Source organism: Calypte anna, chromosome 1 (genome assembly GCF_003957555.1).
Source record: "Calypte anna isolate BGI_N300 chromosome 1, bCalAnn1_v1.p, whole genome shotgun sequence".
In the NCBI taxonomy this organism is placed as follows: domain Eukaryota; kingdom Metazoa; phylum Chordata; class Aves; order Apodiformes; family Trochilidae; genus Calypte; species Calypte anna.
The window spans coordinates 38,935,483-38,962,024 of record NC_044244.1 but is presented as its reverse complement, the minus strand read 5'-3'; positions in this window follow the sequence as shown (position 1 = coordinate 38,962,024).

The following is a 26,542-nucleotide window of genomic DNA, read 5'->3' as shown; positions in this document are numbered from 1 at the left end:
CAATGAGAAGCATGGTACATCACTGATAAACTGAAATTGTTAGAAAACTATCCATATACTTTAGTTAGGCCAACTTACATTAAAAGTTTGGAAAAAGGAAGTGTCTGGATAAAGGAAAGAACTTGCCTTGTTATCCTCATGATGGGGGTAAGCTCTGACACCAAAAAATCTTTCTCATAGATATGTATTCTCTCTCCTGGACATTCTTAGGTGTCTGCAAAAGGCTTCATTCATGCTGTTGCCTTACCATGTATTGCTCAAAAAAGCCCACCTGCAAACCCATGTAGAAATGGAGTGCCTTCAGCTTAGGTGCTAATAAGCTTTTTTGTTTTGTTTTGTTTTCTAGATCTGTAGCATACACATTGCTTAAAATACATTTTTGCCAAGTTCCATTCCAGATCACATACTTATGGCCAGGTTTCATAATCTGTGCGGTTAAGGGAACAGATTTTACTGGAATTTCTTAAATTCACACCACCCAATAGGTGCAAATTTTGTAAGGGTATTACTGAGAAATATTAATTTAAAAACGCAAATTCTGCTTTCTTGAAAACATAGTTTATTCTCAACATTACCTAGAATTATTTTCAGTTTTATATACCACCACACATCAGCTGCCTGATTTTTAAATACTTTATATTAGGCATACTAGCAAACAATAGCAACAAAAAAAGTGGTTTTGATGACAGCTCAAAACCAATGATTGCCCTGTCCTTGTTTGTGATTATAGAACTGATTCTATTCTAACCCCTGCTATTAATTTCTCTCATCTCTTCCCCCAGATTTCATATTTTAACCTGAAGTTTTAAAATAATACTGGAGGTCATCATAGCCTCATAGAAAAGATGAAGCTGAATTGGAATGAGCTTGCTTTCTAAGGAGTGTCAATTGTCTCTTGCAGAACAAGGTACATCCGGTGTGTCACAAGGTGCATCCCTACATGTCACATCCCTACATGGGCCTAACTAACTCTGTCACTACAGTCCTTCCCCAAAAAGGTTTGATGTTGTCCTGCTCACATGTCCGTTGAGGTGATTAAATCCCATTTTCCAGAGTGAGAGCTTGTGTAATTGTAGTGCTGTTGTAGGGTGTTGTGTCTAAAGAGAAGGAAAAAACAATCATTAAACTAAAGGTAAAGGAGAAAATTTTGTAGGATACAGGGACAGCCCTAAATAACTGAAGCAGACCCTGTGGAAAAAGATACTTTGAAATATATGTTGGAAGAACTGCGTGTTTTGGCCCTACTGAGGATGGATGTTTGATGGCAAGCTCAGGGAAAGCCAAGAATGCTTTTGAGTTGAGCAGGCAGAAAGTCTAGTGATTTATGGCTTCAGCTATGTCTTACACCTTTCAACAAAAAGATCGTATTTCATTATTGGTGTCACCAGTGCAAACTCCTAGCTTCCAATTAAAGAGGTATATTATTTAACCAAACCAGTCCAGTAGCAGCCAAACACCCTGCTCATTTGTACTGCTGATTGTGATTCAGATCTAAAGAGATAAAATCTGTACTTAAAATAATCTAAATCTTTTACAGAATAAATGTTTGATGCAATCCAAGAAACAAGCATTGCATAAGATCATTGGGCTTTGCTTAGACCTAACAGAGCAAGTGATTGGATTTCCAGTTCTCACAGTTGGAGACATCTGAATACTCAGCTATTTCCATTTGCATCTCTTGGGTGTAAAGGGACTGCAGCAGCATTGGAACAGCATTGGTACATGGAGAGCTTGTGCAGTGAATTTAGCAAGTATACTGTTTTCAGTGTTTTATGTATTAGTAGGGACATTGCATTTCATATTCTTTCTGTGCTCAACTTTCTGATTCTAAATTTTTAATAATGTCTTGCAGTTCAGATTTTACTTAAGACTTGTCCAATACACTTTTCCTTCTGCTACATACCTATGAAAGCAATAGGCGGTGGTTTACTGGAATTTTGATTGCATTAGACAGCTGGTTCACCACGGCAAATGTTCCACTGAGCCAGAAATTGAGGGAAGGAAAATTTACTTATTTATTTAGAGGCTACAGTCAATGGTACAAGCTTCTGTGGAGAAATATTTCAAAATACAGAATAAAGTGAACAAGCAGAAGATGCAGCAGTTTACCACGGTTAAAGAAAATTGCACCAATCTCTCTGAAGGAATTTAAGTTCAGGTTCCTGCTCCAGGAGCAATATGTATAAACTGGCCACCATTGGCACACTGAAAGTTCCTGAAGCCTTGTGAATGTTCCTTATTTTACAGAAGTATTAAAGTAATAAATGCAATCTGCTAATAATGACTCATCTTCCTTACATTTAATTCTTATATTTCTTATTACATAGATGGTGATAAAGTGAAACAAGGAATCAATTTATACAGGAGAGCTGTAGCTCTAACATTAGTAGCATTTTGTTGAAACAGTAAATGGATATGTTCATGTGTGAAGATTTTGTAATGGCTGGGATTTTGGGTTGTTACAGCTTAAGATCTTCAAGGAAATATTTGATGGTGCCTTTGGGAAGGGTGTCAGCTTTGATACTTAGTATTCTGTTTCCCTTGTACTCAAGTGGGAATATGATAACTTATAAATCAGGTTAACTACATTAAGAGGTTTGGAATTAGCTATGATGTCATAATGTCTAAAAAGTGCTAAAGTGGAACAAATCATGCACAAATCCTTATCACAAATCCTACTTAATCCTTTTTATATTACTTATTATAAAGCGATGTATGACTATATACACAGTTTATACATATCATTATTATAAATATTCCCCTATAGAGGAAACTTAGTCAGCAGGGGGTTCAGTGTGGCCTTTGCCACAGATATTTCTAATTACAACTTGATGAATATGACATGAAGAATCAGATAACATTTGCTTAAGTAAACCTGAGAATTTGCTTTGATGTTCATGACTGTTTATATTAGTTTTCTGAATATAACTATAAAATCAATATTCTGATTATGAAAACATCGTTGATCTGAAGCAATAATTTCACTAGTATTTGAATTTGTCTGTGTCTTGTGCATGCTTTTGAAGACTTCAGAATCACTATGAGGTCTTTATTCATGCATTAAATTGCTTTACTTTTAATTGAAATTTGGCATAAAATCAGTGAATAGAGAATATGGTGTATCTGAGGTGCCAGTCATCACAAATAGTACATAAGAATAATCAAGAGTGATAGTTAACAAAACTCAAACCCCAGAAATCCAAGACAGAACAAGAGAAAAGAGACCTTTCTTTTTTAGCAAACAAGATCTTCAGTAATTTTGGATTTATAGATCAAAATTGCTAACATATCCTTTGAGAAAGTTGCATTCAATTTCTGTACAAACCTAGATGCAATCTTTTACTGAATCATTATTTGTAGGTTGCCTTTTCTACTACTGGGTGACCTTTTTTAAACAAGTGGGTTGTGGAGAAGAGAGTTGCTCCTCTCTACCTATGTACTACCAGTATCTTGAAACATTTCAGTTCATGTTTCACTCCTTACTCTGTAAGGTTTCTTAGGGAAAAAGTTACAAAATGTTATTATTCGATATTTTTTTGGGATTGTACATTTTATTTTATTTTTCTTAGAAAAAATAGGTGCTTCCTGTATGCAATATTCATGCAAAACAGGACTACTCAGTCCACTCAATGTGTATCTTGTATGTAACTTACTTGCAGCTTGTGTGTTATTTCTCAGACTGTGGGCTGCACTCAAATTTAAAACCAGGAATAATCTACAAAACAGAGGGTTTATTTTATCAGAGTCATGGAATGTTTGGTTGGAAGGGACCTCAAGGATCATCTGCTTCAATATTATTGTTTATATTATATGTCTCAGCACCCCGTTGAGCTGAGACTTAAAACTTTCCAAAGTGGGAGAATCCACCACTTCTGAGAGACCATTCCAATGTCTGACTGTCCTCACAGTGCAAAATTTTCCTCTTGTATTCAAACTGAATCTCTTCAGGAGCAACTTGTGCCCATTGCCCCTTGTCTTTGCCACGTGACTCCTTGTAACTAGAGAGTCTCCATCTTCTTTGTAGCTGCCCTTTAAATACTGGAACATTGGAATTAGGTCTCTCCTAAGCCTTCTCTTCTCACTTCTGAACAGACCCAGTTTGATCAGCCTCTCCTCACATGGCAGGTACTCTAGTCCTCTGATCATCCTTGTGGCTCTTCCCTGGACCCTCTCCAGCCTGTCTGCATCTTTCATCCATCAGCGGGGACCAAAACTGGGTACAGTATTCTAAGTGTGGTGTGACAAGTGCCATGGGATTTCTTTGTCTCTGCTAGTGATGTCCTTGCTGAGGCAGCCCAGCTCCCTGTTGGCTTTTTTTGCAGCTGCAGCACACTGTTTGCTGATGTTGAGCCTGTTGTCCACCAAGACCCCTGGGTCCCTTTCCACAAGGCTGCTCTCTAGCCAAGTGGATCCCAATCTGAACTTCACTCCTGGCTTCTGTGTTCCCAGGTGCAAGACCTTGCACTTCTCTACACTGAACTTCATAACTTCGTTAGCCCACTTCTGTAATCTGTCAAAGTCATCTTTAGGGTGGCTCTCCCTTATGGGGTGTCAACCTCTCCACTCATCTTGGTGCCATCAGCAAACATCATCAGGGTTTTTATGCTGCAACAGTGCTGGAATCTGCTGGAAATGGTTTCATATCTTGTAACGTGTTTTGTTGTTTTTTTTTTAATTTTAAGGTGTTAATTTTTACTTTTCCAAAGTTGGCCAAAGTACTTACTTTATACCAGTCTTATTTGTGTTAATATTGGTTATGCATGTGTAATGACCTCAATATAAACACTTCTATATATCACCCTCAAACTAAATCACTGGTCTTATTTACTGACTCCTGCATCCTTTGGTCCTGCCCTGTGCTTGGTAATGCAATTGCATATGACAAGTGTCTTGCTTTCAGCTGAGCTGTGAGGGGGAAGGGTATTCATATGACCACTCAAAAATGCTGCCCCGAAGAAGTTGCCTGGTTGTCCGATCATCAATTTGGATTTCTTCATTACATTTTATACAAAAGTTAGCAGTAAGTAAGTAAGCAGTAAGTAAGTAAATTAGCAGTATTACCATATGCTGCTAATTTTGAAACTTTAGTCTATTAAGAAGTCATGAAACTGGTAATTTGTTTCATGCTTTAGTTAAAAGCAGAGTTGCTCTGCAGCCCTGCCAGGTTATGATCAGAGAGGGTGCTCTTTTGTGTTATATTCGTCAGTACCAGGTTTTTGTGCACTTCTTGTCCAAGGAAGCAGAAAATCAGTATGGAATTCCAGTGGCTAAACTGCTTTTTGTTGTTGCAGCCAAATGGTTTGTTTGCTTCAGGTTTTGTTCTTTGCTATCATGTAAATCAAAGTGCTGATATATTGTTTTAATTATGTTGAAAATCCATCCTGTCAAAGTGCATGTATCTAAATGATATGGCATGTTATACACTGACAGAAGCAGGTTATCATCTAATGTGACTCTGAAATATTCAGGTGAGAACTGTCTCAGATTTAAAAAAAAAAATAAAAATCTCTAAATTGCAATTGCATTATCAGGCAGCAAGCAGCATCAAGGCAAATGTATCATCCTAAATCAAAATCTGGCAGGGGACCTCTCCTTACCTGATGTAATTTCCTCAATGCCTTCCCTGCATCCTTTGCCATTCCTTTTCCCTGGGTGTGTTGAGATGCCCTCTGTGTCTTTGCATTGCATGATCATTGTCCCTCTGCCTTTGTTTACTTTTTGCCTTGCTGTTTAATTGCTTGTTCCTCATGCTCTCTGATGTGCCTCCTTAGAAGATTCCCAGCAACTGTATCTAGTACATTGGGTTTTTTTCAGCCTCAGACTGCAATTACTCTCTGTACTTTTCAGAAATAACTGTTCAATGAAGCCTTTTTTTCTCAGTATAATGGTAAAGAACCATAAATACCTCTTTACCAAGGATCTGCTCAGTTTTCCGCCTTTCCCTTTGCATTTCTTGAAGGCAAAGTTTTTTTCTTCTTCCAGGAGTACAAAGGAAGACTCACTTCCTTTAACAGAATCCTTGTTTAAGAGAGTTAATAGGTAAAGGCAGGCTTTGTGCTTGTAGTCAAAGGCAGGTTTTGTTTGAAAATCACAGAAAAAACCAGGTAAAATAAATGCATGTGAACACTTACTGCTGCTGTAAAGAAATCATACAAGCAGTTGTAAAGCACAGGACTGTTACCTCCATCTGTATCTGAATCTGGATGGAACCCAAACGACTTGTAGTAGTGTAATTTACTCTTCTCTCCACACTCTCAGCCCACACACTCTGCTTACTCTTCAGTAAAGAGTAGTTTAGACTTAGTAAAACCCATTGGAAGACTTGGTAAATTGCATATTACATTCTGGATTTATGACTGTAGCAATAAGGGTAGTAAATGGAGGCATATAGACAGAAAAAATATAAAAACTGTTATGTATTTCAGATCCTGTTGAACTTCTAGCTCACAAAGAACATCAGTCTCTGTGAAACCTTGCTGAAGATGAGAGAAGGCTTCTAAATTGCCTTCTTTCCTCAGACATTAAGTGTCTCACTATGCTTTTTGAAATTAATGCAGTATCACAGAAGTGCAAGCTACACTTCCATGGTGGAAAATATTCTTATTAAGGCAAGTTAAAATTTTTGTTTGGTGATATCAGATTATAGTGATGAGTGCACTCTTCACAGAATGTACAGGGACACTCATAACAAAGTTATCCAGATACTTGTACACTCTGTGCATCTCATTGGCCATTTTTTTTTAAATTGAACAACTGCATTTTTTAGCTAACTGTTGTTGAGCAAATGTATAACAATGATTACTTTCACTGCCTTAAATGTATCTGAAAAATAAGATTATTTGGGTTTACTATGTTATTAAATTATATGACATTTGCTTCAGACTGTGCAGTGTTCTCCCCTTTTCTTCACTAGTAGGTCTGTTCTTCATACTGTAAGGCAGAGAAGGTTCTGTGTTTGTAGCTGATGTCATCCCAAATCCTGTTTACCCTGCATATGAACTTCTGAAGTCTCTGTCCAAGTGACAGAAGCTGCAGGAACCACACAGTATCCCTTAGTTGCTCTAGATGGGGTGAATGTCTGAGCTCTGGGGAGCTGGAGCTGTCAGTCACTTTGAGCCTCGGGGCCCTTTGAGCATGAATTAAATGATACTGAATTCTTCCTGTTGTAGCTACAAATATATAAGGCATGCATTGTTATTCCAATCAAATATAGCAGTATTGCAGTTCATTTTGTTAGATGGTGGTGATAACTCACAATCTGTGAAGAAAGCTTGAGAAAACCATAGCTAAGATTTTGGAGCAAGCAGATTGCAAGTTCACAGAATCACAGATTATCAGAGTTGGAAGGGACCTCTAGTGATTATCTAGTCCAACTCTCCCACTACAGCAGTATCACCCAAGGTGCATTACACAGGACTGCATCCAGGCAGGTTTTTGAGTATCTCCAGAGAAGAGGACTCCACAACCTCCCTGGGCAGCCTGTTCCAGTGCCTTGTCACCCTCATAGTAAAAAAGCTTAAATGGAATGTCTCATGTTCCAGTTTATGCCCATTATGTCCTGTCACTGGGAACAATGGAGAAGAGTCTAGCCTCATCCTTGTTGCACTCACCTTTTGATACTTACAGACATTAGCAGTAGTTCCCTTTCTCTCTTGAACTGAGGAGACCAGAACTGAATGCAATATTCCAACTGTGGCCTCACCTGGGCAGAGTAGAGGGGGAGAATGACCCCCTTCAACCTGCTAGCCATGCTCTTCTTTATGCAGCCTAGGATTCTGTTGGCCTTCCTGGCAACAAGGGTGTGCTGCTGGCTCCTGGATAATTTACTCTCTGTCAGAACTCCTAGAATATTCTTCTCCAAACTGCTTTCCAGCAGGTGCACCCCTAACCTATATTGCTGCTTGGGGTTCTTCCTCCTCAGGTGCAGGACCCTAGACTTGCTCTTATTGAACCTCATCAGGTTCTTCTCTACCCAGCTCTCCAGCCCTCCGGAGCGTCAGCCACTCATCCCAGCTTTGTGCACAGCATTCAAACAACATAATGGTAATGGACAGTTCAGTATTCCTGGGTTTGTCACAGGTTTGAGGTTAAAGCCTCATCAAGTTGTTTTGATTTTGTTGAACCTTTCCATTTTCCCTGGCTTAAAATGAACCCAAAGACATACTGGATATTGAAGATTTATGTACATAAAAGTAGGTATGTGGGGTGTACTTATTTTGTGATAGTTTATAAACCTCAACTAAAAAAAATACTATACATATATGAAGCTTGCTTAGTATTTGGAGAATAGCAATTCTTATTTTGACTTTTGTACATTTGAGACTTTTAATAAAGTTGGGGGTTGTTTTGTTTTTTTGTTTTTGTTTTTCCCCTCAAGGAGCTTATATGTTCTCTTCCAGTTTGGTATTTTGTGTCCAATTCAAATCTGAGGTGGGCAGGTGCAGAACCACTGAACTGCTCTCTGTATGTGGCTTCCTCCCTATGAATAGCTGTCACTCATTTTGGAATGGAGTTACATTTTCCCTCTCTTTGTGTATGGAAGACTGGTAATGAAACATCACCTAATGAGTCATATTATGTGAATAGCAGTTGAAAAGCATATTAATGCTGTATTTTACTATTATTTAGGAAAGCCAGGAACATTATTTTGATCCCAAAGTGATTACAGGTCCAAACATGCTGCAAGGAGTTAACAATCCTCCCTAAAAATGCATAGACCATACACAGAAAAAGAGCATCTTTGTTACTAATAGGATATTAGCTAAGCTCCTTTCTACCTTGGTCTCTGCTTTCCTACCATTTACTTTCCTGCTTAATGCAAATAGAAAGATTTGCCATTCTCTTTGTATCTTCTCCAAGTTTATTGTCCTCTGCTTGGTGATTATGCTCTGGCAATGTCTGCCTGGCCTTCTCCAATATAATCCTTCCATAGTGTCTGCAAACTTGAGTTCCCCTGGCAAAGAGAGCTAAAAACCAAAACAAGATATAAATGCTCTGCAGGTGTTTTTTGACCCAAGATAAATTCAGAGGAATAGTGGAAATCTGTGCTGCTGTAATAAATTTCATTATTTGGGTTGGTTTAGACCATCCAGTTATACGTGAGTGGGTTTTGTTAGCAATCTTGACATCTTTAAAGGAAAATCAAGGAAACAAGCAAATGCTGCTACCTGATTCTTTATCTTTGCAGTTAATACAAAATAAAAGTAAATGTGTGGGACAAGCTTTTATTTTATGATGGAAGAAAGATCTTTTTTCTGTTGATACTATGTAGATTAATGACATTCTGAATTTTTATATTAAGATCACAGAAGACTTGTCAAAGTTTGAATATAGAGACTTGCAGCAAAGAATACTGAAGAAAACTGATTTCCTTAACTGCAGCATCACAAAGATAGTGACATTTTTTGTTGATGAGCATCTTATAGCTACATATGTACTTCTGGGACAGTAATTTAGTTGTGCTAGGCTGCCTGGTGTTCTGGAGGACTCCTCATAGAAAGAACTGTGTTAATTGTTACAATCTGGGGAAGAAGGGGAAGAGAGGGCTGGGACATCTTTAACACTTAAAACAAATTTTAAACATTGCACTTAATAGTTTAGTTCTCTGAATACTGAGAAATAATCCCATTATAGGTACTGATTTTTGTAAAGTTAGTTTTCTTATCACTCCCACCATAGTCCTGTTACTTTTTTGGGGTCTACTTCTCTTTGGAGTCTACTGTAGGTCCTGGAACTGACTCTATTTCCAGCTACTGTCGGGGAAAAGATTTGCTTCTTTTTGAGGTATTTGTTGGCTTGTTGCAGCTGGTCTTTATTATCTTTGAAAGGTTATGATAATCAGGGTATGTTTCTGCAGACTGTAATAAAGCAAATGTCTTCAAGAAGGGGAGCTATGGGCTGGTCATCATCACTTTGGGCAGTGAGAAAGTGGTAGAACGACTAATCCTATAACCTTTTTCCAGAAATGTGAAGGACGAGGTTACTGAAGTATTTATGATGGGAAATCATGCTTAACTAACCTAATAGCCTTTTCTAATGGGATGACTGTTTTGGTGGATGAGAGAAGAGCAATGCATGCTGTTTACCTTAACATCAGTAGGGCTTTTGACATTATTGCTCATAATATCCTAAGAGACAAGCAAAGGGAGTATGGATTAGATAAGTGGACGGTGCAGTCCATTGAAAACTGGCTTAATGGCCAGATCCAGAGAGTTCTGAGGAATGTCATGAAGTGCAACTGGAGGCAAGTCACTGGTGGTATACTCGGGGATCAATACCAGGGCCAGTACCATTTAACATCTTCATTAATGACCCTTATTCAAGTTCTCAGATGATACAAAAACGTGACAAGTGGCTGATACACCAAGTGTTTGTGTTACCATTTAGAGGGACCTGGAGATGCTGGAGAAAGAGACAGAGAGGAACCTGAAGACTTCCAGCATGGGGAAATGAGAAATCCTGTACCTGGGAAGGAATGGTCCTGTGAACCAGTACATGCTGGGGACAAACTGGCTGGAAAGCAGCTCTGTATAATCCTAGTGGACACAAAGTTGACCACAAACCAGGAACACACCCTCACAGCAAAAAAGGCCAACAGCAACTTGGGCTACATTAGGAAGATTGTGGCCAGCAGGCTAAAGGAGGGCTTTTTCTTCTTTACTCATCCCTGATGAGAGCACATTTAGAGTGCTGGGTCCTATCCTGGGGTCCCAAGAACAAGAGAGGCTTGAACATACTCGCATGAGGAGTCCAGCAAGGAGCCACGAAGATTACTAAGGCACTGGATTATCTTTCTTATCAAGAGGGGTTTAGAGACTATTAAGCCTGGAGAAGGTTTAGGGGGATGGGTGGGTGATAGGGCCTCTGATCTTATCAATTTGTATAAATACCTGACGGGAGGGGATGAAGATGAGAGAGCCAGAATTCTCCTAGTAGTGTCCAGTGAGAGTATAGGAGCCAAAAAAAAGGCCTGAAATTCCATCTAAACACAAGAAAAGAAAATTGTGGGGGTGATCAAACACGAAAACAGGCTGCCCAGAGAGGTTGTGGAGAGGAGTCGAATGCTGACTTTAACAGGTAGCCTGGGTAGCCTGCTCTAGGTGACTCTGCTTGTGCAGGGTGGGATGGACTGGATGATCTCAAGAGGTCACTTGCAACTCAAAGATTCTGTGATATGCCTTAAAAATAAATGTCAGTCTGGAACTTTGTTTTTTGGACTTTCCTTATAATGCATGCAAATACACAGTACAACATGACTTTTCTTAGCAGGTAGACAAGTAAATGAGTAGAAATTGAGATATTTCTCTGAGAGTTTGACAAGGCATATTTTTGAGGGGAACAAAGTGTTATCTTTGATGTGCAGAGAATACATACACTTTTCTATAGCAAAATAAGTATCCTTGTATGACTGAGGTAATTTGTTTTCCTAGGTAAAAACTGTAAAAAGACACAAATATAGGTGTGAAGGAAAAGCAAGAAGGTGAATGTGGCCTTTTTTTCAATTTTTTTTTTCCTTTTTTTTTTTTTTTCTTTTAAGAAAATAAGAAAAGATCATAAAGAATAGTGTTTTCTGCTTTGGTTAAGATACTGTGTATGAATTTTTTTCTGTTAGAATCCCAGGTCACTTTCATCATAGAACTGTGCCAAAGGGGTTTAAGGAGGTGTTAAATAGGAATGGTAAATAAAGCCAACATTTGGGTCAAAATTCATCATTGCAGGTATCTATCATTTCACTACCAATGCAGTCTTGTTACTGGAATCTGCTGGGAACCCATGCCTGGCTAACCTAAATAAATCTGCTTTCTTTTAACAGCATTTTGTTAACACATGTAACCCAGAGACTGAACTTTGCAGATTGTCTATTGGAATTGAGACGTTTCAGCTAAATTCAATAAATGTTAACAGCAGTTAACTAATGGCACAAAAAACATATACACAAATTCTGAGGAAATAAGTTACCACTTATGGTTATGCTTTTCTGTCTTTTTCAGCCTGGAGTAGCTTGGGGTTGTTGGTATTTCAAAAGGAAAAGTTATGCTATTTGACTTTTAGTTATTCAGATCCAGAGTTCTTCTAAATCTTGCTGTAGATGGTTGCAAGAAGGGCAATGCATATATTTGAAAGCAGAAACTCTTGCCAAATAGATTTTTCAAATTAACTATTTTTTTTCAAACTGTAGTTTTAAAATAAATATTGATCAAACAGGTTGCAAATTCATTTTAAAATTGCTCCAGGCTGATGTAAATTATATGTTCAGCACTTAAGCACTTAGCCTGTTCTCATTGACCTTGACAGCAAGTACAGAGGTCATATTTCTCTACAGGGAACTGCAGTCTGAACAATTTATCCACTATACTAGAAGCAAGGAGACTTCACTTGTACATGCACATAACTAGGAGTCTTCCTTTTTAGAGTGAAACTTTCTGTGGCTATTGCAAATAAAACCAGTTTTCATTTGTATTCACTTCTTTCAAGTATAATGAAAGAAAATGCCTAAGTCAGGATGTACAGTGGTTTTTTGGTTCAGCTCCATGAATGTGAATCTTTCTGAAGGCTGCCAGTTTTTAAGTCAATTTGTAGCAAGAATAATATTATTGTGTGTCATGTGCATTATTCTTCCACCTGCTGAGGAAAGAAAAACTACTACAGAGGTAACTAGTTCTGCTGGAGAATGGGTAGAGAGCAGCAATGAAGAATAGCAATGTTGAGTATTTAATGGCTGCTTGTAGGCACGTATGGTTGTAGTTCAGGAAATGTTACTCAGGATGGGATCATTAATGGTTAGATATGGTAAGTAAATATAAGATCAAAAAGGATTTATTTTTTGTATTTTTAACTGAATTTCCCATTTGTTTTAACTTGAATATTTGTATACAGATTGATTTTGAATAATAAACTGTTACAATGGCTCAAACTAATTAAACAGGCCGTGTAAATTGCCTATTATTAAGCTTAGTATTTCAGTATTATGTTTCTGATAACACTGATTCTCTTTTTCTCTATTGCTCCTTCAGTTTTCCCTATTTCACTTTCTCTGGAAGTTTACTGAAGTAACTTAATTCATTCTGTCATTTTCACACACACAAAAAATAATATGAAGAAATGGTGGCATGTTTTATAGAGGCCTCCTCCAGCTCATGTTTGTGCACGTATTGTGATGGATTGTTTTGAGTGCTGAAGAATTTTCATTAGGTTCAGTGAAAACAAATAGAATTTAACTTTACCATCAACTGTCGTAATCAGTGTCTCCATTGCTGAAGGGCAGTACCTACCCAGTACAGTTACCATAGCAGCAAGTTGAACCACTCATGATTTTTCCATGTAGTGTGTCTAATTGTGGAAGGTGGAAGTCAAAATGCATGAAGAGGACTTCCTTCCTTTCTTATAGAGCCCTTTATATAGTTTCTTTCTTGAGAAATGTCCAGAATTTTACTTCTAAATGGGCTAAAGGATGTAGACACTTCTCCCATGGACTTGCAGGACATTTTGAATATTCTATCAAAAGAGTTTCAGCTAGTATTGAACATCTTTCACCAATCCTCTGAATGGAGCAGAATTTCTCATGGAGAATGTAAATTTTTTCAACAATTTCTTTGCACTTTATTTAAAAAAAAAACATATGAATAAGAGAAATTACAATATTTTCTTTTGAGAGATTGTATCACTTGCAGTTCAGATAAAGAAAGGCCTAGTGCATTCAGAAAATATTTCCATTATTTATTTATTTATTTGTTTGTTTGTCATGGTACATTTTCCTTTGAGATGGTAACCTGTAGGAAACATAGGAGATCAGTTAATTCCCACATGTATGTAGTTCATATCCTCTTTCTTTTCTGATATTCTTCATGAAGATGCCAGTTGCAGTGATTAGTTTCAGAGAGGTATCTGATGACAGGAAGGATTTGGCTACAACTCCATGTAAAGTTTTTATTCTGTTTAACACAGTTTGTGTAGCACTAAGAACTCAGAACTGATTTCTGCAGTTACTCTGGAGACATGTGCATCCTAGTTCCATGAGTGTTTCCATGGTTTATTCATGATACATAGACATCTTAGTTTGTCAAGGAGTATTAAACATATATCAGAAGCAGATTTTTGCCAGTACAAACTGATTTTGGTTGGTAAGTTAAACTAAAATAGCTAATAACCTCAGGTTTGCAATTTCTTTTATATTGACCTGGCTAGGAAATAGCATTTATTTTCTGTAATTAAAATGGAGTGAAATGTAAGCTAGCAGTTCCTAATTAACTTCCTGCTTGAGAATGACTGCAAGTGGCAATGAGAGATTCTTAAGAGAGTTTTAGGCAGTAGAAAATGTATTCCATATCTCATGTTCTGCATGGTACAGCATCCAAAATCAGTTAAAGTCTGCTGCATTTTAGTGGTTTAAACTGAAAAGAACTCATTATCCTGTAAATATTTCAGTAGTTTATACAAAGTTAATATAAGGCATGTATTTTTGATTACTTATAATAGGATAAATATTTACCAAAGGTTTCATTCATTTGTAGTATTTTTTTAGTACAAACTGTTAAGCTCTTACTAAAGATCAATATTTAAGAATTGGATTTATATAGTTAATGTTAAAAGATACATAACTTTACCAAATACAGAAACACTCCTTTGGTGTATATTTTTCACCTCTACATTGAGTACAAGTTCATTGTCCTTGGAAGAAAAAGTTGCACCTTTATTTGGGCTCACTGTACTTTTCTTTCGTTACAACTGAGTGTTTTTTGACAACTCAAACATGCCTTCTGTAAACAAAACCTTTTCATGTTAGAGCTTGAGTTCAGTAAAATATCAAAACTTGGAGTGAGCATAGATATCTTCTGTGTTCACCCTGTAAATGGAACTTGAGTAGTATTCCATTGTTTTAAAATGTTGATGTATTGTTTAAATTTCCAGGCATATGAGGTCCAAGTTAAAAATAAACAGTTACCAATATGTTCAGTAGCAGAGAAAGGAAGCTGTCTATAGCAAATTGGTTCTGTCACTGTCATGAGCAGATTGCACAGTCCCTAAATGTTGTCCTTTGTTCTACCCCATTGGCTACAAACAACTGCAACTTTGGTTCTGAATCTTTATTACCAGAGATAAATTTTGTGGCAATAGCCTTTTGATCTAGATCAAGATTGAATTATAAGACACACCAGACCATTTCAAGTTTTGAGTTTTCAGCTTTAGAATGGTTTTTCTTTTAAAATAACTACTGTCAATGTGTCGTTAATTTAAAATACCTTAAACTTTTTATAATTTGCTCTAGTCTTCAAGTAGACTTAAGATTTTTTTTTTAAACCAATTGCTCATTAAATATTTACTCTTATTTGATAATGAATAACAAAAAGTTATTTTTAAGTTAAGCATTCATAAAAATTCAAATGTTCATAGTTACAGCTTTGCAAGCATATTTTTCATGTTTTATTTGTATGGGATTATTTTCACTTACATGACAGATGGGTGCATTGGCTAGAAATTCATTATCAAGTAGTATACAAAAATATGTGGCAATGTACAGTGCCAGAATGTTAGGTTGTATTTGCCAAAATGCTTATGACAGTGGGTTTCAATCATACGCAGACTTAATTCTTCAGTTTTCACTATTGAACTGGATAAGCCTTAAATGGGCTCTGCATGTTTTTTGGCCTTTTTGTCATGAACTGAACTAAATGATAAATAGCACACAAAAGCAAGGTGATTGATAGCATGATGTGGAAGGCATTTTTGTTTTCATACATTGCAAATGTGGATGCTGATGGATTATTTTTTTTTATTTTTGCTTCTGTTTCTTAGGCCTTCCATTAGGACTGGACAAGTACCTGACTTGGATTGCCACCTGGAGTACAACAGAGCTGTGCCCAGATTTCACATAGTTGGCAGGTACGTGGCATGTCCTACATACCTATGGGAGAGTCCCTTCTTAGTGCTCTGATGATTTATTTTTTTTTTTAGATTAGATGAAATATGTCACCACAATTTCTGACATAAAGGTGGTTTTCAGCACTTGCTCTGTCAGGCAGCTGTAGAGCAGTGCTTCTTCCTGAGCAGACCTCTGCAGTTTTTTACAGCAGTTAGCACTAGTTTATCACTAGCAGTTATCACTTGTGCCCAGGTGGCCAAGAAGGCCAACAGCATCCTGGCTTGTATCAGGAACAGTGCAGCCAGCAGGAGGAGGGAAATGATCCTGCCCCTGCACTCAGCACTGGTGAGGCAGCACCTCGAGTATTGCATTCAGTTCTGGGCCTCTTGCTACAAGAAAGACCCTGAGCTGCTGGAGTGAGTGCAGAGAAGGGCATCCAGGCTGTTGAAAGGTCTGGAGAACAAGCCCTGTGAGGAGAGGCTGAGGGAATTGGGAATGTTTAGTTTGGAGAAGAGGAGGCTGAGAGGAGACCTTATTGCTCCTGAAGTTTCACCAGGGAAATTTTAGACTAGATCTGAGGAAGAAATTGTTTACTGAGAGAGTCGTTAGGCATTGGGATGGGCTGCCCAGGGAGGTTATGGAGTCACCATCCCTGTCGGTATTTAAAAAACATGTAGATGAAGCACCTGAGGACATGCTTTAATAGGGGATACAAATATTGATACATGTATTTTATTCAGGGGAATTCTGACAGTTGGATGTGGTGATCTTAGAGGTCTTTCCCAACTGTGGTGATTTTGTGATTATGTAAAGTTGGATTGAATGGCCTACCCTGTAGCTGCTGGGTTTACTTGGTTATATTCAGAACTTTTCTTGGTAAGACATAATAATTAATCTTCCATGAGATGTATTTACTTAGAAAACTAGGAAAGGATCTAGATTTTTTTAAAAAGTAATTTAATTCAGCTCATACAGGAAATAAAAAGGAGAGAAACATGCCTCAAACACTCATTCTGTTTGTAGAGAAAAAGGATTCTGCACAAACACCAATAAAGAGTAAATACACATATGAGGTAGCTGAAGGAATGGTCTAACATTCATGTGCTTATGGATTTTTGCATTATTTAATTATTTTGCCTTTATTTTGAAACTCATGGCTTATTGTACCTTTGCTCTGATTATACATCAGCTTTTGATGGAATGGCAATGAAGTATGAGGGCGATCTCTGTTTCTTTTTTATTTAATGCTGCTTTTAACAGAAATATTTCTCATGAAGTTTAATATAAAATGTAATGTAAAATAAGAATTCTTTTTTGTGGTTCGGTTTGTTTTCCTGGTAAAGAAGACAAAAATCAGCTTTTTCATAAATTGTATTTTTCTCAAAACATTGCTAGTCATGTTCTTCTCCCACTTGATTTTTTTTCCATGAATATCACTTTGTAAAATTATGTGCTTGGAAAAAAAACCTAAACAAATTCAATTATTGTCCTAGAATATGTGCAGAGGTTTTCAGCAGACCATGATATACCTTTATGTTCTTCATTTTTATGCTAGATGAAAGATTAAATTTAAATTCTAAACCAGCATAAAACATACATAAGTCAATTAATTAAATGTTACTTATCTTTGTAACAAAGTGATCAGTGTTTCAAAAGCTCTGTAAAAAGCAATATTACTACAATGTAGTTTGGGTTTTTTTATGTGCAAGATTTTTCAAGGACATCTGAGTCTGGTGTTCAGAAAGTCAGATTTCATAATCTAGCAGCCTCTGATATGTTGGATTAGATGCAGAGTTTTGCTGTGTCTTCACAGTCATCTAGGGAAATTAGGAAAGCAATACACTGTCATAGGAACAGAAAACCTCAGATTTCTGTTTTATGGTTTTAATCATTTGAAAGTTTGGTGCCTTCTTCTGAAGTCAGGAGGGACGGGTGGCCCATGTCATCCCAAAGAAATTGTTCTCAATAGGCAGAATGAGTTTGCCTTTGGAAGGGCTGGCTACAGAAAAAGGTGGAATGACTGGTTTGGGATAGATGCCTCACTATAGAGGAGAGTTTAAACATCAAAGTTTTTGACTGATCCAGGTAAGGAGGTGAATCGCACTTTGACTGCTAATATATACAGGTTCTCAGTTATGTTTTCACCTTGTTGTTATAATAAATTGTTTTGATTTACACCATATAATCCAAAACCAATATTCTCTTTTTGGTTTTTATTCTTATATTTTTTTCTGGTCTATAGTTATTCCTTTTACTCAGCTGAAAGGGTAGCAGCAAGACAAAATGCAGATTTACTTGTACTTGAAATGTACATATGTATACTTATGAGATAAAGTAAATGAGCCCTGAAGTGTAGGCATCTCTGTTGTTTTCAAAACTGTACTGCAAGCCTTAACTGATTTAAAAAATGCATTCATATTACAGCATTGCATTTATATTATCAGTTGCTGACTTGTGTGGGTTTCTTGAAGTGATTATATGATCACATACTGATTCCATCATCAAAAATAAATTACTTATCACAAGAGAACACAGGACCTGTTTGCAAAAGGAGAACAAATACCATTTTGATGCATAAGTGATGTAATGAATAATAAATAGCATAGTATATGATAGTATATGGTTCCGGTTACTTGAGTAAATCAGGGAGCATTGCGATCCCCTGAGTTCATGTTTTTGTGCTGTTTTGGATTCTAGCTCAGTAACCAGGATATTGACAAGGTTTTAAAATACACCACACATCTGTTTGCAATTCCCTAATTTTGATGGTGGATTTCCTGAAGAGTTATGGTAATATAGAGAATTGTGAGCAGATTAAAAGATTGTTGAAATTTCCAGCTAGCTTTCTCTTACTGTGTTTTCTTTTGGATTCATGCAATCACTTGTGTTAAGGTCAGCTTTTTTTACAGTACTTACAGGGACAGATTTTTTGAGTTACAAGAGTCTTTTATGATGAGTTCTAGATGTCAGTAACTCAATTATTCAGCACTAAATGATCAACAGATACCAAGATTCCCTGGCTGGCTAACTAAATAGAACACAGAAATGCAATAGCTTTTGTGACTGCAGAACAAATAAAGTAACAACAACATACAAATAATCACACATTTCATCACTATAAATTTGAAGAGATGTTACTAATACATTACAGAACTGCTTGTTGACTTAATGAACATATCAGGAGTGTTGACACGTAGGGACTAGTGAACTGAAGAAACTAAAGATTATCTGCTTTTTGTTTATCTCTGATCTGCTGCTGTTGTTACTAGGTTCCACCTTTCTAGGACAGGTGGTTTTTTTTTTTGTTATACAAGACAGGAGGAAGACTGGAAAATTATTCTAACGGCCTCTTTTCAGGCTGTTGATTGAATCTGATTGTAAGTTACTACAATAGTAGATATGATGTTGATCCTGTCACTTGTTGGGGACTGTATATCATCATGGCAGGCTCAAAGTACTTGAAAAATACCTTTATGGCCAAGCAGAAGATATTAAAAAAATGAAAGAGGAGAAACATAAAGTTAATATAAGTAGTAAAGCTGTAAGCCTATCCTAATTTTCCTTTGCTGTGCTTTTTCAGACCTTTTACAGTGTTTTTTGCTAGCATTTGCAATGTTTCCTTGCTTTTTCCCTCTTGCCCTGTCTTCACTCTTGTATAACCTTCCCTTTCCTGAGGAACTTTGTATTTTCTTTTTCAGCACATTGATAATTGTTTCCTTGTCCCATTCCTGTCTCCTTGCTTACATTCTTTCCCTGCTCCTGGGACCTTTAAACTCATTCTTTTAGCAAAATTAGCCCCCTATTTTTTCCCTGTTTCAAATGAAGTCCAAGCCAATGAAGTCCAGTCTATTAGCCTCAAACCCACAGCTATCTACTCACTGTTGGCCACCAGTGGTAAGACTTTGGGACCAAGAGAAGGGGTCAGTTTCTTGGGTTAGTCAAAGAAATTAGCAAAATTTTTTAAAATGGCAACTTCTTTGTTGGAGGAGAATGAATGCCAGAGTTCTACTTATTGTTCTTTGTTTGCTCAGGTGGAATGGACTTCATATTTTGACATCTTTCTGTCTCATCTATGAAAAAGATATCATGGGCTGGATTCTCAAGGGGTTAGGTAAACACATCTAAGAGAATTCAGCAATTAACAAAAATACAGATCCTGTTCTGAGACATAAGTGAGTATAATAATAGAATATTCCTAGTTAAGTGATAAATGTCTGTGACCATTGTCTCAAAACATGTATTTTATGGGGTGCTGGACATACCTGACCAGTAAAAAAGAGTGACATGCCTGGTAACATCTTGCCAACTGCAGTGCTGCAAAGCCTATCAGAAAGTAAGCCTTGTACCAGTCTTCCTCCTGAAAAAAAAGGAGTTGATTGTAAGCTCAAAATCAAAGGAACTATTTTGTGTAGAGGCAGAGGAGTCATTAAGGTCTGTTGTATCATAAATTTATTAATTTAACATGACTGAAATGGTAGACTACGAGTGACATAATGTACAATATGATGCCCGTGTACTTGCATGAAAATAATTGATGGCAAAATCAAAGGTCATGCTCATTATTCCAGTAAGTGATTTACCTCCCTTGCCTTAAAACTGTTAAAACTTCCTAAAGGTCCTGCCTCAAGTTAAGCATATATGAGGTAACTGACAAATTATCTCTCAGAAACACTAGTTTCAGTTTAACCCTCAGTACAATGTTTTGGATTACAACAATTTTTAAAAGCAAGGAATTCTTTGGGTGGTGTGAGGGTAAGACATCACACATGATATTTTGAAAACCTTGTCCCTGGAGCTTAGGAAGCTCCAGATAATTGCATTTCTTGCTATATTTGCCTTTAACCTTTGATAAAATACTGTTGTGTGATTGCCACCAGGCAATGTGCACCTTTCTAACAATGCTTCCTGTCTCTGATAATGTCTTATTGTAGCCTGTTAATGATGTTTTCTCTCCAGTTTTTCCTGCTCTTTGACATAATTCTGCACTAATTGAATGACTTCTATTAGCATCTTTGAGAGTTTGGTTTAAGTTTTTTCAGTGTGATTTGTTCAATACATATAGTAGCTTTCAATTACACATGTGGAGGAGGTAAGTTTCTTATCTGTAGTTCTAGAAAGAGACTTCTAAGAGCTGAATTTGGATCAGCTTAGGGAAGTAAGGAGAAGAAAAGTTCAGCAGGGCTTCAGGCAACATTACAGGTTCATGAGGACTGCAGGAGAAAAGTCTGATTACCATTTTGAAGAAGTCTTATCACAGGGCAAGTAGACTGATTTTCCATACTTCATTTTCATTGTAACCTCCTCTTCTTCAAAACTACACCCAGACCCTCTGAACTGCAAGATTGTTTTGAATCCATTAGGATTAATTTCACAGTGAACAAATAAATGAGACAGTCTTAGCATTTTCAAAAGACAAAATCAGGCTTACTGGTACCTCAGAGTGAATACAGATAATATTGGTGGCTCTCATCTTCATGCATTAGCATTTGTAACTCTGCTATTTCATGCTCTGCTGAGTTTTTTCTCTTCCATCATGTGAAAGAAAGGTGGATCCCAGAAGAGTGATGGGGAGGGACCACAGTGCTGATCTGCAGCAAAGTTCTGGGTTTTTTTAGCAGGATTCCTCTGAATGCTGGGCCCAGGTTGATGGCACAACAGCAGAAGCTGCAACTCCTCTCCTCTTCCTAACAATCTGTGTTTCACATGTGGATTTAGGAGGTTCTAAGGGTGCAAAGTATTGTAGTCATGTGGTATCTAGGTTTAATGGCAGAGGACAGATGGCTGAATACCATTGCATCTGTAATTCTCTGTGGGAAGGGTGTGACTATTTTATACCTGAAAGTGGAATTTCAGTTTTCTTTGTTTTCCATATTTGCTATACTGTCTTTCTGACTGACCAGAGTTACTCACATTTGTTATTTTGGGGAATCTTTAGGCCCTTCTAACATGTAGTATCTTGTGTAAGACAGCAGCAGCAGAAGGAGGGAATTGGGTAACTTGGACTTTGTGTAAATATTACTAACAACTTTTTCCTATTAGTAAATAAGACAGTTTTGGAGCATGAAGGTATTCTTGTTAGTGTTCATCTTCATTCTTTCATTCTCCAGTATTTACCTGTCAAGGTCAGAGCTGGTTTTATAGGTTGGTTGGAAAAGAAACCAAAACTACCTCTTTTGGCGCTGGGCTTTAACTCTGGAAGTGGCACAGATATTGCAATGCTTTTGCTTCCTGTCTGTATTTCCAGACAGACTGTGACTGACTTAAACCTCTATAGCTATGGAAAAAACATTCTAATGACTAAGCTGATGCGTGATATTTCTAAATAAATACAGAGCAGCTCCAAATCTGCCACATGCCCCAAAGTAAAAAAAGTTTAGAAGGGACCCTGCAGTGTCTGTCATTCTGTCTGCCTCTCTGGTAACAATTTCCTGTCTGCATTCACCCAGTTGCTGTGTCTCACCAGCTGTCATATCTGAGAGTCAGTTTCACAGGTTTATATGTTGGATTTTATGCTCATCTCAGGCACCAGAGCGCCAGAATGGGAAATGAGAACTTGGAGCTTCTTGCCTGTCTCTGGAATTACAGTGTAAGAAAGCCAGATATCCATTTTGGTGGTTCTTTTCCTCTCTTTGATACAAGAACTGTAGAAAGCTCAGATCAGAAGCAATTACTGATTTTTCATTTATTTGCCATCCCAGCCTGCCCTGCTGCCCCCCACGTGGGGCAATCCAGATTGGCAGAATTATACTTGCTTTCATCTTAAATAATCACTTTGCTTAGTCAAAGTCCCAAAACAATCGATTGCTCTTCAGAAATGTTTCTGAAACACTGAGTGAGACTCAGGTGCTTTCAAATAAGCACCTGACTACCTCTCTTAGTGGCCTTGAGTATATGAGACAGCAGAGGGCTTGCAGGTGTGTGACTTGCACTCTCTTGTCCCCGGTGACTGGTGATAGGATGGGAGGTAATGGGTTCAAATTGCACCAGGGAAGTTTCAGTTTAGACATTAGGAGAAGTTTCTTCACTGGAAGAGTGGTGAAGCATTGGAACAGCTTGCCCAGAGAGGTGATGGAGTTGCCATCCCTGGAGTTATTAAAAACATGGATAGATGTGGTGCTTTGGGAGATGATATAGTGGTTAAGGTGGTGTAGGACTGATGGCTGGACTCGGTGACTGTGAAGGTCCTTTCCAACCATGATGATTCTATGATATTTCAGCACCTGAATCATGCTTCTTCTGTCACTCTGTCAGGCTCATATTTTTCCTTCTGACACTTTCAAAAGTTAACACACAAATCTTTGAAAATGTTTGTAGGGCTGCTAGCAGGGCCCCTTTTAGCCCAGGGTGTGCTTCAGTTCTTTTTATGAGCAACACCCCCAGCATCACACATAGCCTAACACAGATCCTATGTACGTTTGGTAGCCAGATGTCCTGGTCAAGCCTTCAGTGCACTTGCCATCCTTTTTGCATAACACCATTATTTTCTCTTGCTATTATCTTTGACAACTTTTTATAAAATAAATGGCAATGCCAGTGGGAGCTGGACATAACCTGGGGCTCCCAGACTTCTCCACTGATGTGGCAGCTCTTATGTGCTAACATAGGTGGCAGCTAGCACAGAACAGATGGGCACCTGTGTCTCAGGGTTGGCCCAAAGGCAAGGCCCCTCCATCCCATCACTATACAAGACTGACAGTGGAGCAGTTGGGCCTTCATCATTCCACCAGAGCAGCACGTGGGACTGGCTGCCATCTTTATTTGAGGAAGAATAGAGGAAAACTGGTATCAGCCAGAGCTCTGAAATTTATCTTCCTGCATCTTTTTTTTTAAATCTGATAATGGAAAAGTCAGAGCAACTTGCAAATTGTATTCTGAGTCTAGTATTATCTGATGACAAACTACAACAGTAATTTATTTTTTTTTTTTTAATAAAAACACAAAACACTGAGGTCTCTTGGTTGAGATTGGATAAAAGGTTAGGCTGAGAGAACTGGGGTTGTTCAGCCTAAAGAAGAGGCGGCTCAGGGGAGACCTCATCGCTCTCTACAACTACCTGAAAGGAGGGTGTAGCCAGGTGGGGGTTGGGCTCTTTTACCAAACGACTTTCAACAAGACAAGAGGGCATGGACTTAAGTTGTGCCAGGGGAAGTTTAGGTTAGATATTAGAAAGAATTTCTTTACGGAAAGAGTGATCCGTCATTGGAATGGGCTGCCCAGGGAAGTGGTGGATTCTCCGTCCCTGGAGATATTTAAAAAAAGACTGGATGTGGTACTCAGTGCCATGGTCTAGCAACCGCAACGGTGGTTCAAGGGTTGGACTCGATGATCTCTGAGGTCCCTTCCAACCCAGCCAATTCTATGATTCTATGATTCTATGATTCTAAAAATAAATGGTTTGGAAACAAATCTCCACTTTGCTTAAATGTGTCACTAGAGGACAAATTATGGTTTTTTGTCTTCAACCTTGTTTTTCAGTCTGATACTTTCAGAGGCTTTGTGGGTTGCAATGAATTTAATTCTGACCATGCTATGTTCTCAGAGAAAAGTCAGACTTTCTCTCACAGCTGATGCCTCAATATCTTGTTTCTTTTGATGCTGTAGGATATCTTCATGCTGTGTTTCTTACACTCCCTCCTGTTCCACCTGCACGCCGCAACCTTTCAGCAGTTGAACACTCTGTACAACTCCCCTAAAAGGAGAGTTTCCTGCACCTTTTGCCTTTCCCCGGAGGTATCCATCTGACTCAAATCACAGTACTTGGCACAAAGCAAATAACTCTTTTTATCCTTGTCAGCTGCACCCCTCTAGCAAAATGTAATATTCACTAAGGAACAACTGAACCAGGTATCTCTACCATCATTCTCTGATTTTAGGAGCTAAGGTTGTTTTTTTTGGATTTAGTTAGTAGGCAACACCTACCATCAAATGCAGGATGTTTTAATTCCTATCAAAAGTCAAAAGCTTACTGAATATAAGAAACCTTGACTGTTTTCAAAAAATCTATGAGAAAAATTATTTTCCTCCATACACCATGCCCCCAAAGCAATATTCCAGAACATCTATGGTCATTTTATACCTGCCCTACAATCTTCATGAAGACTTTATGTCTTGGCCCTCTTAAAATAAGTTTAGGTGGTTGCACACTGAAAAACATGTGTGCAACCTTCTTACAGGAGAGAGTTCTCCAATGCTTACAGTCAAAAAAGTTCCCTTCCCTTTCCCTGCACAGTGGGAGCTATGGTAGAAGTGTTTCACCAGAATATTGTTAAGAAAGCTGGGCACTGTGAACTTGCTCACTGTTCTCCTGCTTTGAAGTGTATATTTGGACTGGTTTCTGGAGATTCTGTAGGATGAAAAAGTGCTGTATGACAGACATACATGGCCTTTTCAGTACTAGAAGATAAGGGGAGTCAGAAAAACTCTTTAACATAAAGCTTTGCTGTTACTATGTCTGCTGCACAATTTCTAATGTAAATCATGAAACAGCAAGAAAAAAAGATGACAACTCAATGACAGATTGCATAGACTTAGTCTGGCCTTTGTTTTCTTCTTCAAAGAGGCAATTCTCCACCACATTCTGGTTGTTCCTGTTAATTTTTCTTTTAAATTTTTTTTCTAGCAGTGTCAGCATTGTCAGTTCAAGAACTAATCTACCATTGTAATCAAGATGCTCTATATTTGAGCATTCTGCTGGCTTAAAGAAAGTCAGGAAGATCTTCCCTGTAGATCCCTTAACTTGATCTTACAAAGAACATCACTGATCTCACTGGAGTGGCTCCAGTCAAAGGGAGCAGTGTTGCCTTTGTACAGGTTGAATTTTGTCAGTAATGTTGCCTGTTCAAAAAAAAAAAGGTGCCAACCATGGTGAGCTCTGGTGAATTGCAGGTGATGGGAGGAGTGGATAATGAGCCCAGCTGGATTTTGTTCCTTCCAGAAACAAAATGTAGTTAGATACACAGAATCATAGAATGGTTTGGGTTGGAAGGGACCTTAAAGATCGAGATCCAACCCCCTGCATGGGCAGGGACACCTCCCTCTTGACCAGGCTGCACAAAGCTTCATCCGACCTGGCCTTAAACACTTCCAGGGAGGGGGCATCAACAACCTTCCTAGGCAACCTATTCCAGCATCTTGCTACCCTCATGGTGAAGAGTTTTTTTCCTAATATCTAACCTAAATCTACCTTTTTTCAGTTTAAAACCATTACCCTTTTTCCTGTCACTAACCTCTCTGGTGAAAAGCCCCATTCCCAGCTTTACTATAGGCTCCCTTCATGTACAGGAAGATCTCTCCCTGGAGACCTTTTATTTGCTATAAAAAGAGAAGAATAAATGTCAGCCTTCAAATGTTCCATTTTGATTTGGGAAGTTTGAAATATTAAAAGATACCCATGCTGCCAACCCTTTCCTGCAGTATTCATACTGGGAACTGTCATGCAAATGTTTCTAACCCCTTTAATGCTAAATATAACCAAAGTTTTTAACAAACTATTTCTTAGTATAAATGTATAAATGTTCTATTTGTTGTGTGTGTCCTAATACAGTTAAACATTTTTTTTAACTTCAAAGAAGGACGTAATATAGGAATATTCAATAACTAAGCATTAAAACTGAGAATAAAATGTAGAAATTTAATTTTCCTAGAATGTAGCATTATGAACTACAATTTCAGAATGAAAGGGGA